Raw genomic sequence first — 15,303 nt, 5'->3', positions numbered from 1 at the left:
GTCTTTTGCAGAGCAGAAATTTTTAATGTTAACGAGGTCCAACTTACCAATTCTCTCTTTCATGGATCATACTTTTGTTGTATATAAGAAGTCATTGCCAATCCCAAGGTCATCTAGATTTTCTCCTGTTATCTTCTAGGAGTTTTAAAGTTTAGTATTTTACATTTAGGTCTATGATCAATTTTGAGTTAATTATTGTGAAATGTGTAAGGTCCGGGTTTAGATTTATTTATTTAATTTTTGCATGTGGATGTCCAGTTGTTCTTGTACAATTTTTTGAAAAGACTATTCTTTCTCCATTGAATTGCCTTTGCTCCTTTGTCAAACTTCACAAACTTATATTTGTGTGGGTCTATTTCTGGGTTCTCCATTTTGTTCCATTGCTGTTTGTCTATTTTTTCATCAATACTGCACTGTCTTGATTACTATAGCTTTATAATAAGTCTTGAAGTTGAGTACTGTCAGTCCTGTGACTTTGTTATTTTCTTTGAATATTGTGTTATTTATTCTGAGTGTTTTGCCTTTCCAAATAACCTTTAGAATCAATTTGTTGATATCCACAAAATAACTTGCTGTGATATTGGTTGGGATTGCATTGAATCTATAGACCAAATGGGGAAGAAATGACATTTTAGCAATATTGAGTCTTCTTATCATTGCACATGAAACTTCTCTCCATTTAGATCTTCCTTGATTTCTTTATCAGGGTTTTGCAGTTTTCCTCATGGAAATCTTGTATATATTTGTTGGATTTATACATAACTATTTTATTCTTTTTTGGTGCTAATATAAATGGTATTGTGTTTTATTTTAAAAATTTCAGTTGTTTGTTGTTGGTAAATAGGAAAACAATTGACTTTTTGAATATTAATCTTGTATCCTGTAACCTTGTAAATTGTTCATTAGTTGCAGGATTTTTTTGTTGTTGTTGATTCTTGGGCTTTTTCTACATAGACAGTTATGTCATCTGCAAAAAAAAAAAAAATCAGGTTTTCACCTCTATTAGTATACTTTACTTTTAACTTCCTTTTCTTATTTTATTGTATAGCTGGGATTTCCAGTACACTGTTCAAAAGGAGTGATGAGAGGGGACACCCTTGCCTTGTGCCTGATCTTAGCAGGAAAACACAGTTTCTCACCAATAAGTTTATCAGTAGTTTTTTGGTAGAGAAGATTTTATTAAGTTGAGATTTCCCTGTATTCCTAATTTCCTAAGAGTTTTTTTTTTTTTATCATGAATGAGTGTTAGATTTTGTCAAATGCTTTTTCTAAACATCTACTGAATGATCATATGATTTTAGACCTCCAGTTGTTTTTCTGTTATTGATTTCTAATTTAATTCAGTTGTGGTCTGAGAGAATACTTTGTATGTGATTTCTATTCTTTTAACTTGTTATAGTGTGTTTCATAGCTCAGAATTTGGTCTATCCTGGTGAATGGGTCATGTAAGCTTGAAAAGAATATATGTTCTGCTTTTGCTGGCTGAAGTAGTCTATCCATGTCGATTAGATCCTCTATAATTGTTGCTGGTGTTCGATTCTATTGTGTCCTTATGATTTTCTGTCTGCTGAGTCTGTCAATTACTGATAAAGGAGTAGTGAGGTCTCCAACTATGATAGTGGATTTGTCTATTTTCTCCTTGAGGTTCTATCTATTTTTACCTCATGTGTTTTGACACTGTTTTTAGGCACATACACAGTAGGGATTATTATGTGTTCTTGTAGAATTGACCCCTTATCATTCTATAATGCCCCTTTTATCGCTGGTGATTTTTCTCACTGTGAAGTCTTTTTTGTTTTAATTAATATAGCTAGTCCAGCTGTTTTTTATTAGTGTTAGTGTGGTGTGCCTTTTCCCATCCCTTCACTTTTAATCTGTCTGTGTCTTTATATTTAAAATGGGTTTCTTATAGACTACATATAGTTGGGCCTTGTATTTTTAGCCCTCTTGACAATCTCTCACTTGTATTTGGTCTCTGTCTTGTATTTAGATCATTTATATTTATCATGATTATTGATAGAAAACTGTTTGTATTACCTATTTTTTCATGAATATTGTCACTTTCCCCATATGAATTCATAGTATGTTAATTGTAGTTGTTTTAAATTCCTGGTCTCATAATTTCAACAATCTCTACATATTTGAATCTGATTTGGATGCTTATTCTGTCTTTTTGAACTGTGTTTTTTTTTTCCGTCTAATCCCTTTTAAGTTTTTGTTAAAAATGGACATGATGTACTAGGAGAAAGAAACTGGTACTACCTCCAATGTCTGTTTTTGCTCCTGGGATTCTGCTCCAATAAGCTCTGAGTCTCTGTATCTTTCTGTCTGTCTGATTTGGGGGCAGCAATTTGCCCTGTGACCTCAATTTTCTGATGAATCTAAAAAAGTTATCAATTTTCAGTTTGTTAATTTTTGCTCCTTATTGTGAAAATGGGAATGTTGACTTCCAAGCTCTTTACATACTGGGCTAGAAACTGGAAGTCCTCCACCTATTACTGCAGTTTCTACAAGACGAATAAACAAAATTTGTTGCTAAATTTGAAATGTTACTTGGAGCATTGTCTTGAATTCATTTGTCATTAGCTGGTACAGGGTCTTCTCACAAGAACAGAGGCCAGTGACACTGTGAAGCAATGCACAGAAATGCATGGTTTACAGTTAAAAATGACTTGGAGCATGCTAAAGGATTGCAAAGTAATAATTACTTCCTACAAGGTGAAGCATTTGATCCTGGAGATGAGAGCTTCTGTGGCCTGCTTCTGGCTTTTGAAGAAGGAAGAAAGAGAGGGAATTGTCTTTATTATAGAAACAGCAAATTTTTTGAAACTATTGCATTCAGATTTGAGCATTCTGTGGATGAGAAAGGCTTGACTAGTGCAGAGTAAAAAATAGGACAATCTCCTCTTTAGTTTGGCACTGTATATTGGTTAGATAAGGTATACAATTACATGTGTCAATAAAGGAGAAAGTATATTTATTTATTTATTTATTTATAATTTAAACTTAATTTTTTGACTAGGTAATGTAACAAATTCAAAAGGAACAAAGGCATGTGGTGAAATGTCTTTTTGCCACTTCTGTTCCCTGTCACCAAGTCCTTGAAGTCAGTCAGGCTACCTGTGTGTGTTCTCTCAGGGCCATTTTCCAGATATAACAACATACACCTGTATGCATATAATGTACTTATGCCCCCACATTTATGCAAATGGTAGGATGCTGACAAACTATTCCACACTTTGATTTTTCCACTTAGGAATTAATCTTTGGAGGTATGGAAGGGAGGAAGGAGGCTAAGTGGTGCTGGGAGGCATCTGGTGTGTGCAGCTGCAGTGGATGCCGAGTGCAAAGTGGGAACTTTTATTTAGGGGGGTGAATGCATCATGAATTTAATTATGACTTTTCAGAAAGAGGAGAAACACTACACAGCAAATATGTACAGTAGTTGTAATTTCAAAACATTAACATTTTTTATGGGAAAAAAGTGATTCTTGTGATGGAAGACATGTAGTGAGCTTGAAAACTCTCAGTGGGCTTTGGCACCAAATCTATGCACCACTCATAGACCCACACACTTCCTGATTGGACATTTGGCCTGTGCCTTCTGAAGTTTTGTAAAATTTGACAACTCCTTCATAGAATGAGCACTGCTCTTCGCATAGTTAAGTCTAACAGATCTTGGTTATTTCTGAAATGAATCAGAAAGATTTTTAAATTTTTTTCTTGGAATAATCTGTCCTCTAGAGTGGGGACTATTTGATCAGTGGACCACAGATTTTGTAGGATGCTGCCAAATTACTGGGACCTCAAAGACTACTAATGACACTATGAACAATGTGGACCTTATCCCTCTGGCCACTGACTGCAAAGCATCAGCAAAATCCCACCTGAACTCCGTATTCCACAATGCTGGCATATGTGCTTTGCTTCTGGCTCTAAAATACTGTCAGGGTAAGGAGAATTACAAGCTATGCATCATTGCCTGTGTTGGACATGTAGCAGAGAATGAAGATGGAATGAGACTGGCCACATGACTGGAAGAAGAGTTAGTCAGCTCAGACATCATCAGCTCTAGGAGGAGATGAGCCACATAAGTGGATAGCTCCAAGATATGTGGGTCCCCAATCTGATGCCAGTACTCCCCAGTGCCCTCATCAATTTCCCAATTCTGGCAGGTGAAGATGTCATGCTATGGCTCAGTACCTTGGAATTTGGAAAGAAATCTGGGTGATTTTCTGATTAATCTTAATCTTGCCTGTTGTATATCCTTCTAGGAGAATGTGCAGCTGAAGCTGGAGTTGTATCAGTTGGGATAAATACTTAGATGTGACAACTAAAAATTAGCACTAGCCATCAGGGGTTGGCTGTAGCAGGCATCCTAACTTAAGCAGTGTGACCAAACAAGAGCAAATTACTTGGACCCACAGATGTTCTTGCAGGAGGTAGTTTGGCCAAGCAAAATTGGTTAACATTAGTGTCAGCTCAGCCATCAACACTTTGGAGCTAGTTGAGGAGTGGCACCCTGCAAAATCCAGTATTCCTAAGAGTATCTGGAGAGCCTTTTTAGTATGGACCTAAGGCCGTTGGAATGCTAAGGGCTCCCTGGCCTCTAGAACAAGAAGAACTGCAAGAAGAGAGGTTGGAGGGAAAGGATGGCCAGGTTCTCCTCAGGGTGTGGATGAGATGAGACAGGCTAGGTTAAATTTGTTCTCCAAAATAGCACTCTTCAAGTTAATGTGTGAAGAAATCATTTGGGAATCTTATGAAACTGCAAATTCTGTTTCAGTGGGTCTGGGATCAGGCCTGCTACTTGGCATTTCTTTTTTTCTTTCTTTTTCTTTTTACTTTTTTTTTTACTCTGCATTTCTAACAAGCTCTCAGATGATAGCCAAGCTAATGGTCAGAGATCACCCTGAGTAGCAAGGCTTTTAATTAACTCTAAACAAAAAACTAGCATTTATTTTCTTTTTCCTTTAAAACTCTCTTTCTCTCCCCCTGCCCCACTTACCTGCCTGCCTTAGAGGCCCCTTCAAATCAGTGCATTCAGAATGTTTTCATTGTTATTTAAAGACTCTTTTGTATTCCATGGCGTAGTTTTTCTTAATTTATTTAATGAGTTCCCTACTGATGGATATTTAGGTGGTTTCTCATCTCTGTTCTTACAAGCTGGGCTGCAAGGAATAATCTTGTTCCCATGTACATTGCGTGTATGTATGAGAAGATATGAGTTCAAGTGAAGGGATGCATAAGGGCACACTTATATATTGAAAAGTATGATTATTTTAATTAGTGATGACATTAAAGATCACACTTTTTTGATAGGCTGGTTTTATTTTTGACTCAGATTGAGCTGGCAGTCATCTGAGACCCTGTCATTTTTGTACGTGTTATTATTTAGCCATATTATCTTTCCCATCTTGATCTTGTGCAATTGTTTTTCTGAAATCTAAGTGTGGGATTGATTTACATAGCCTGTTAAATTTCATTTGCTAGCTTTAGACTATCATTCTCACCTGTCAAGGTAATTTTGGTTGTTGACTTTGGCATCTACTATTTTCCTCAACTCTCCTGGGTTTATATTATCTTCACACTTGGTAAGCATGCTATCTTCATTCATTTATTCACCCCGTGACTGTTTATTGAGTACCCTATAATATGCCAGGCACTGACTGTTCCAAGCTCTGGGGGTACAGTGGTGATAAAAACAGAAAGAAATCTCTGTTTTCCTGGAGCTTTCATTCATGTAGGGAAGAGAGACACTAAACAAAGATAAATAAGTTATGTATATGGTATGGTAATGACAAGAGCCAAGGAGAAAAATAAAACAGGGTAGAGAGATAGGAACAGAGGAGGAGGAGGTTTTGTAATTTTAGTTGGGATGGTCAGAGAAAAACCTCACAGAAAAGGTGACATTTCAGCAGAGATCTGAAGATGTTTCTATCTAATTGATTAGAAAATATAGTGAAAAATAATTCTTTGATTTATCACTAGAAACCTCCGTATAGGTTGATGTTAATCCCATTAACTCGTACTTTTGGGGTACAACTGACTAAGCCACTGAAACTCTTTGTAACTTAAGTATCTAGCCTGCATTTCTCTACAGTGCTTTTAAGGACATTTTGAGACATATCAAACCTAGGTATTTAGCATCCATGATATTTCCCTGATCCAGGCTAGTCAAACTCTTACATAAGGAAAATGAGTTTAATGCGAAAGACTATTTTTCTCTTGTCAACTTGGAGCAACTCTGAGTGATTAGCAAGCACCATGAGTGAGTAGTGATGGCTGCTGTGAGCAGAGGGAGGAGACAGGGTGACTTTTGGGACATTTTCTATCCTTATGGACCTACCTCATCCATAAAGCACAGGTGAAAAGACTCAATTCTCTTGGCAATATTGTGGGAAATTAAACTTTTTCCTCAGTAAACTTTGGCAAATGTAATTCTGAATAACAAACCACTCCTTTGGCTCCATCATTTCAGCCCAAACCCAAAGTGTACCTCTTTAATACCAACTCTCCAGGTTCTTTGGGCACTTTTGTTTGGGGGTTGAGGCTTTCTGAAGGCCTGGGCCCTTCTCCAGGTGCACTGCTGTTATCTTCAAACTTACCTGCAGGCTGCACTGTTGCCATGATTATCTTCTGGCCCGTACACAGGGCTGTGCACGAACAGGTTGGGTGGAGGTTTCAGGTAGACACTGAATTCATAGAGGAGACAAAGAAAGCACACGAAGTTTGCTATGTATTCCAAGAATAAGGGCAAAGCCAAGTGCTTTCATTTGGGCCCCAAAAGGTTTGTAAGTAAGCTCAGTTCTTGGCTTCTCTGGCCTCTGTTCCTTCATCTGTAGAATCAGTGGGCTAGACTAGATTATTTCTAAAGTGAATTCTCTGCTCCCAAAATTCAAGTTCTCTATATTCATTTAATTAGAAGTAACTAGGGCAACAATACTTTAGAACCCTAATTTTACAAAGATTTAGTCCATTGAAAAATGACATGTGTGGCACAAGAGGACAGTGATTTTGATGACCAAGAGAAGCCTGGGGTAGGACTAGAAGTCAAGGATGCTCAGAGGCCTGACAGGAGGCACAGTCCCAATTGGTAAACCAAGGCCTGTGGGGTCAGAATGGGACGTTTTGATTTGGTGGGAGATTAAATACAGCGGCAACAACAACAAGAAACATAATAGCAGGAACAGAAAATCCCCACGGAGTTTGTGATCTGAACAAACTGACCCACCTTCTCCCCACATCCCCACTTTCCTTCCTAATCCCCTGGACACTCTTATAGGGGAGAATGTGCAAGAAATGTCTCCTTTCCGGAAAGCAAATTCATACAATATTAGAGAGCCCTGGTGTCAGAATGGCCCTTTGTTCTACTTCTTAATGACTAATTATGATGCTATGAAAAAGCTTATGCAACCCGGGCAGAGTGGGGCCTTCATGCCAAAGCTGCTGGAAGTGTGTAATCTTCAGAAAGCCAGGACTGCGGCCTGCAGTTGCGTAAGAAGTAATTACCGAATCCAGCAGAGGCTTGCTTCTTATTATAGGCCCCAGGCTTTTACCCCCAGTAGCTTTACATGCTCGTTAATATTTAAACTGTTGAGTACTAGAAGAATATTTTGTAAGCTTCAGTCATGGTTGCAGAGTTCAGCATGGGGCTAGGAACCGAGGACAGGCAGGTAAGGAGCAGGGTGTTGAGTTCCCATTGGCTTTTTCCAGAGGATTTTGTCCTTCTGCAGATACCTTGTGGTAGGTCTAAACCTTTTTCCTTCTCTACAGAAAAGTAAAAAAAAAAAAAAAGCAATTCTAAAATCAATTTTAGAAAACCAATTCTTTAAAAAACAAATCTCCTGGGATCGAGTCCCACATAGGGCTCCCTGCTCAGCAGTGAGTCTGCTTCTCCCTCGGACCCTCCCCCCTTTCATGCTTTCTCTCTCTATTTCATTCTCTCTCTCAAATAAATAAATAAAATCTTTAAAAAAAACAAAAACAAAACAAAACAAAACAAAACAAACAAATCCTCTGCAATAAACCATTATCTTTTAAAATAGACCTCAAATATGATTTTAATTTTTAAAAGTGAGTGAGAAAAAATTATTGTAGCTTCTGGTCAGCTACCAGACTCATAAAAGGAAGAAGCAAAGATATTTTATCTGGTAAAACCTCACATGCTCTAGCGACAAAGACTGACAGTCTAATCTGCCCCAGACGCCAAAGCTCTCCCTTGGAATTCTGATGGGCTCCGTGGCCTTTAGAAAGAGAGCCTCTTGACCTCCACATGTCTGTCTCCTCTCTGCAAAGTCAGGGCGAGTTCTCTGTCCGTCTGTGTACTTTTGTGGCGCCTATCACTGTGGGATCTAGGCACAGAGACAAAAACATCAGGCAAAATACAAATTTGTGTATTATGGGAGGAAATGCCGTCTGGCTTCCTGGAGTCACCCTTGGCTTACATTCAGTAAGGACTTTATCCCAAGGTGGTTTGCAAAGACCAAGAAAAAGTGTGGACAAATCCAGCAGTCTGGTACTTCTTCCTTGTTTTCATTTATAAAAGAGGTAACAAGGTAGTGTTTGTGAAGTTTGGTAAAAGGCTGAAGTTTTAAAACGTGCTAATATCTATCTCCGTCAAAACAAGTACATAGGGCTCATCTACTCCAAAGAATCAGAAAATGTTTATTGTCTCTCTCTTGCCCATTCATCTCCCTCCTTCCCTCTTTTATGCCTTCCCTCTGTCCTCTCTTGTTCTCCTTTTCCCTTTTGGTAAACTATATTTGTGTAAATTGTAAAGTATGTAAGGTAATATCAGTTACCCAGAGGTAACTTTACAATTAAAGCATTTCTCAAAATCTTTCCGAACATTTCCTCTCCACATATAAGCATTCATACATATGGACAAACTGTATACTTAAAGCTCTTTAACATGAAGAGGCTCAGTCAATGATGTATTGCTCTGCTGCGTTCTATGCCCCGCCCCCAATAGACACCATAACAGTGCACAGACATCCGCCCATTCGCTTCATAACTGCTTAGAGTCCGTTGTGTGGTTGTATCCTAATTAATTTAACCAGTTCCTTAAATTGGTATTAGAAGGCCTTTTTCCGGTTTGAGGGGATTATAAGCAACGTTGAAGCACACTGCTAACACACATGCGCTTTTTTGCACGATTGAGAGAGCAGCTCCTTAGGATAAATTCCTAGTAATGGAATTGCTGGGTCACAGGGTATGTGCATTTTACATTTTAATAAATATTGCCAGATTGCCCTGCAAAAAGTTTGCACCGAGTTACAATCCCATTAACACTGCATGAACAGCCTATTTCCTCAAAATCTCACCAACTCCATGCTCTATCAAAATTTTACATCTTTGCTAATAGGCAACAAATGGCAAGTCACTGTTGTTTTAATTTGCATTTTAATTATGAAAGATTGAACATTCTTCACATTTGATGGATTATTTGCATTTCTTTTTTGTGGAAACTATCCAATCTTGACCACTGTCCATTGGATTTTTAGTAATTTTAAAAACTGGTGTAGAAAAGCTCTTATTTGTCATTAGCCTTTATTTTTCAGAGAGGTCACAAGTACATTCCTTGTTTGTCTATTTTTTAAACAAAAGTTTGCAATATCTGTGAAGTCAAATTTACCTGTCTTTTCTTGGATAGCATTTAGGGTTTACACCAGGCTTCAGTGAGCCCTGACTACGTCAAGAAGACTTCAAGCTCTTTGCTATTTCACACATTTATTTTGGTGTATGGAGTGAGGTAGGGATTCAGTTTGAAGAGATTCTATTGGCTCTATGTAGTTTTGCAAACCAACCTATTAGCTATAGTGACAGGCTGCCTAGTGAGGTTTTGGAAATGAAAGGACTCAGACAGGCTTTTTGTGGATCCAGGCAGGAACCTGCCTCATTCTCTTTTCTTCTTGGTTCAAAGGTTTGGCCCTTTTCCAGCCAGGAGAATACTTAGCTGTACTCTGAAGGAGCCCTCAAAGAGTAAAGGTGAAGATGGCCAAAGAAGATCAGGAGAAAAATGGAAAATTGAGAGATTCTGGTGGGAAGTGAGAAACACAAATTTAAGATGAGGTTAGGGGCACCTGGATGGCTTGTGCTCTGTGGTCAGCGAAGAGTCTGCTTCTCTCATTCCTTCTCCCTCAGTTCTTCCCCTGCTCATGCTCTATCTTTCTCAGATAAATCAATAAAATATTAAAAAAAAAGATGAGGTTAATCCCTTATGTGCATAAACCATGGAACTAATAGGGACTATTTTTTACTTTAACAGTGTGAACAATGAAGACAGAATCACTGGGCTAAAACACAGTTGAGCAGATGAATTCTGTTTATCTTTTATTCATCTAGCTCTTCTCAAAAAGGAAAGAAGGAATATACAACTTCTATATTACTTGCATTGAAATGATATTTCTGCATGAGTTTTCTTAGTTTAACAGATAAAATTCTTATGGGAAAGTCAAGACATCTCATTTACTATATTATTAGGTCTTCAGCGTTTCTCCCATTTTTCCTAAATGTATTTCTTCTTTAAAGACCAAATAAGTAATTGCACAATCAGTTAACACCAGAGGTTTGTATTTCTTGGCATGAGTGATACAATATGCACGTTGGCAAAGACCAATCTGACTTTGATTTGCAACATAAATAATATAATCCTGTAAATCAAATTCCAAGTAATTTAGTTAAAAGATGCTGAAGAACTCTCTCCTCCCCAAGTGTCTGTCTCACATAAACTGTGTAATTTGTATAATAATTATAAATTGATTGATGAGGATTGATTTCATCATTAAAGGCTAAGGTATACTACCACTACTATTAATACTGATTACCATTTGTGCCATATACTGTACTGTAGTCAATAAATCTCTCTGTGTGTATGTACTCTAATTTAATCCTAATGCCTCCTATGAGGCCCACAAGACCAGTTCCATTATGTCCACTCTACAAATGAAGAAGCAGAGGCTCAGAAGCTCAGATTGACTAAGTAGAAGATAAGATTATACAACTATTGAGTATAGAGTTGAGACCTAACCCAGAACTATTTGACCCCAAACTCCATGCTCTTCCCTCATTTTCATAGTATCTCTTTCTGCAAAGACAGGTGTAGACAGTGAGAAGCAGGACAATTTCCAGTAAAAGTTTAATTCCTTATCAGCTTAAGGAATCAAGATCCACCATACTCTCTTCCCACCACTCCCTTCATCAGTTCTGTCATCTCCTTGTTGCTGTGGAAGCCTTACCTCTAAGGTCCGTAAGAGCCCCCAGCCCTGCCCCCACTCTGGTATTCCAACTATCCCAAGAGAGCCCCTATGGAGCCCTGGGCGGGGCAGGGAGCTTCTCCCAGGCTGGCCACTGTTAGCTTCGGGCTGAAGTGAGGGCTTGCGCAAAGACCAGGGGTCGGGGTTGGGGTGAAAGAGGTCTGGCAGGAGCCCTTAGACCTCCACCCATTGACCAGGTATGTGTGATTAACTCCTGTTGGACCATCATGTCTAGATTGTGACTGCCCCCAATCTACCCTCACTACTTCTTTTCAAGCCTCTCCTCTCTCCTGACTCTTTTCCCAAATGTTCAAGTCTTTTTTTTTTTTTTTTTTCTTGAAAAGGAAGAATAGTCTTCTCTGGACTCTTTTTCCAAATTTCCTCTAATCTGTCTTTTCCCAAGTCAATGTTCTTGCGAGGATTTATCCCAGTCACTGATCCGGGCCCACCTACCACAGCTCTGCAGTGCCGCTGCTCCCAAGGTCACTGTTGGTCTTGCTGGGAAGTCAAACCTCATTATCCTTGACTTCGTTGCTCTATTTGGGCTTAATGGACACTTTCTCTCTTCATAAAACATGATTTTTCCTGATTCTCATGTTTCCACACTCTGCTGATTCCCTCCCTTTCGGTTTCCTTTACTCACCTCTTAAATGTAAATATCACATCCTTGGCTCTCCTGTCTTCTTCCTTTGCTCAGGGACACTTTACTGTTAGCTTCAGAAGCTGTGTCATTACCCCTGTTCTCCCTTACTCTCTCCTGTGATATATATATATATATATATATATATATATATATATACATTTTGATATAGGCTTAATTTGGTATTTATTTTTTAAAGATTTACTTATTTGAGAGAGAAAGAGTGAGCGGGGTGAGGGGTAGAGGGAGAGAGAGAGAGAGAATCTCAAGAAGACTCCCCGCTGGGCTCCATCTCAGGACCCTGAGATCATGACCTAAGCTGCAATCAACAGCTGGCCGCTTAACTGAATGAGGCAACAAGGTGCCCCTTAATTTGGTATTTCTGTGTATTTCTTTCAACTGAATCCCAAAGAAGTCTGTTAACCCCCAAATGAAGACCCCTTGTTCAGCTCACAATTCCTTAATGACATCATCTATTTCCATGATTGTAAAAGCCATCTATGTGCGGATGTTTCTCAACCTGCATCTCCAGCCCAGATCTTTCTTGGACTTCAGACATGTATATTTAACTGTTAACATACTTGCTTCACTTAGATGTCCTGTAGGCAGCTTGAACTCACTATCTTCAAAGTCTAACTCCACAATGCACTCAGGGCCATGGCTAGTTCATCTGGTGCCTTTGAGCAAATTACAAAAATATACTTTCCTCAAAACACTTTATTGAGTAAAAATTGTAATTGATATACAAAGTTATTGTGACTGCAGTATGAGTGGCACCCCCTTTATTTGTGAACTGTATTAAGTACTGAACAACTGCACACTCATAGCTCTCTTCCACCCCCACGTGTAAGCAGGATCAACTCCTTCTTGATGCCCTTGCTGCATGGGTGGCCTCACACCTACCCAGTATCCCCTCCATATCCAGTCAGTCTCCGCATTATCCACAGCATGAGGATATTGAGGTCCTTTTTGATCTGGCTTCTATTTACCTCCCTTTTTGGTCTCTTTTTACACACTGCAGGTTCTGTAGCTCATGTATGCAGACAATTTACTTTTCCCTGAGTATGTCATGCTGTCTCTTGGCTCTATACCCTTGTACATGCTGTTCCCTCCAGCTGGAAACCTTCCCTTCTATTCTCTGGCCTTTTACCGGAGGCTTACTAGTGGTTCATGTTTCAGTGGAAGTATCCATTACTTCCAGAAAGCCATCTTTAAATTCCCCAAGGCCTGGGAATGATGCGCCTCTCATATAGCCCCATGGCATTGAAGACCTGCCTCTAGTATACCACTACCTTAGGTTCTGCACTTGCCTACTCTCAGTGAGGCCTGGAGGGCAGAGTTTGTATTTTGCATTTGCTTCTCCACCAGTGCTAAGGTGCCTGGCACGTAGGAAGCTGCTCACAAAGGTTGGGATTGAACAAGATCCATGGAAGAACTTCATCTTACCTTTGGATTTCCTATTCATATAATTCAATTGGAAACTCCTTATTGTATTGAAGGCATATGACAGACCAAAAAGCCATAGATATAAAAGAAATCTAGGGAAAGGTAAGGCATCTGTTATTCAAAATAGTTTTGAACTGGGCCTGGGGCTCTGCAAGCCCCCAAACAAGGTAGGTCTGCTCTTCTAAGACCCTGGGTTGAAAGGATTGCTTCATTGATTGTGGCATTAAAAAGTTTCTCTCACCTCTCTCTTTTTTTCTCTCATTGCTCATTTCTCTCACTGCTCATTCCTATTCTTAAGTAATAATAGCTATCTCTAAGTAGTGCTTACTATATGCTAGGCACTGTTCTAAGCCCTGTACATATAATAACTCAGTTAACCTTTACAAGAAACTTGTGAGATAATTACTATTATTATCATTACTATTTCCATTTTATGAGTGAGGACACAGGCACAGAGAGGTTAGGTAACTTGCCCAGGGTTACAACAATAATACATGTAGAGCTGGGATTCAAACCTGGGCAGTCTGGCTTTAGAGTCCATGATTTTAATTACTATACTACATTGCTTCTTAATCCCAAAGTTAACTCCTGAACTTTAAAAGTCAGCCCTAGACACAAGAGGTGCTTCTGGGTTGAGGATCCCATTATAGGGGTCATGTGACCAAGAGACCTAGTCCCCAGGAGATAGCAAATGATGAGGCTAAGGCCAGTGCTCAACACTGCAGTCCTAAGACTTGGGGATCCCCATTCTAGTCTCAGTGGTGTGTTAGAACAGTCCTCTGCTAGCTTGGAGCATAATAGCCAATTACTAACTACTCAGGAATGTTGCATCTGGTGCTAGACTGTCGATGGCTTGAAATCAGCTATTGTAGGAGTATTTACACCATGGAAATTGGCAAACACTGCAAATCAGAGACCATATCCCCAAACAGAGTTCCTCTGGAGAATCCCACTCTTGACTAAAAGAGCCTGATGTGGGCCCACAGGATGGTGGGTTTGTTTGTTTGTCTGTTGTTGTTGTTGTTTTTATTTTCCCAGGGACTGGCTGGGCTGGATTAGATGTTTTCAGTTGCCAGAATCTGCATGAAGGCTCTCTTTGAAGGCATGGAAAACCTCTCAGCCTAACGCATGGCAGCCCAGAAACTCCAAGGAATCAACACTTCCCTGCCTCAACCAACTCCAGAACCTCTTCACCAAAGGCTTCCTTGTCCCTCTGCTCATTAGTGGGACCTTTTTGTATAAATGATCCCATTTTATACAGCTCCTAGAATTTCCTCATAGCCTTGATAAATCACCCTTTATTTGCTACTTTCAGTTCACTGGCTCAATCCCCTGTCCTCCTCCTGATATTTCTTGCACTTACTAAATAAACTTGTACTCCAGTTCTTCTCTGAGAGTGCTTCTGGGGGCACCTCATCTAATAGGGGCTGAGTGAGCAGTCTCTGGTCCTTGGCATGCAAAGGCAGGGGGGCCTGGCCAAGGAGCTGAACTGCCTCAGCCCTCCCTGGGTCTCTTCAGAGACTCCATTCCATGGCTCTGCTGGCCCTACTGTCTGGTTTCATGGTGTGTGCCCTGCCTGCCCACTCACCTCCCCTCCTGGAGGAGGCACTGCTGACTGCCCAACCCGCTGCCTGTTTCTCCAGAGAAGACCTTGCAGTGTCTAAAAGACTTCCCTCAATGAAAGAAAAGAGTGACATGAACTTGTTATTGTCATTCTGACGCTAGCTGAGAGGTGTTTCCCCCCAAGCCCAGAGTAGATATTGCCTGGGTCACCTTCCCTCAAAGTGGGCAACATGAACTTTCTGGAAGAAGTCACCAATTCACTTAGGGGTGACAGTAACAGACATCTCTAGCAGAACATTTCAGGGAAGCCATCTGTTTGAACTGGTCTGTTCCCTGGGTCTGGCAGGGAATAGAGATTTTGAACTGATATGTTTGATTACAGTGATCCCATTTATC

Source organism: Zalophus californianus, chromosome 7, assembly GCF_009762305.2.
Source record: "Zalophus californianus isolate mZalCal1 chromosome 7, mZalCal1.pri.v2, whole genome shotgun sequence".
Lineage (NCBI taxonomy): Eukaryota > Metazoa > Chordata > Mammalia > Carnivora > Otariidae > Zalophus > Zalophus californianus.
This window is presented reverse-complemented; position numbering follows the sequence as displayed.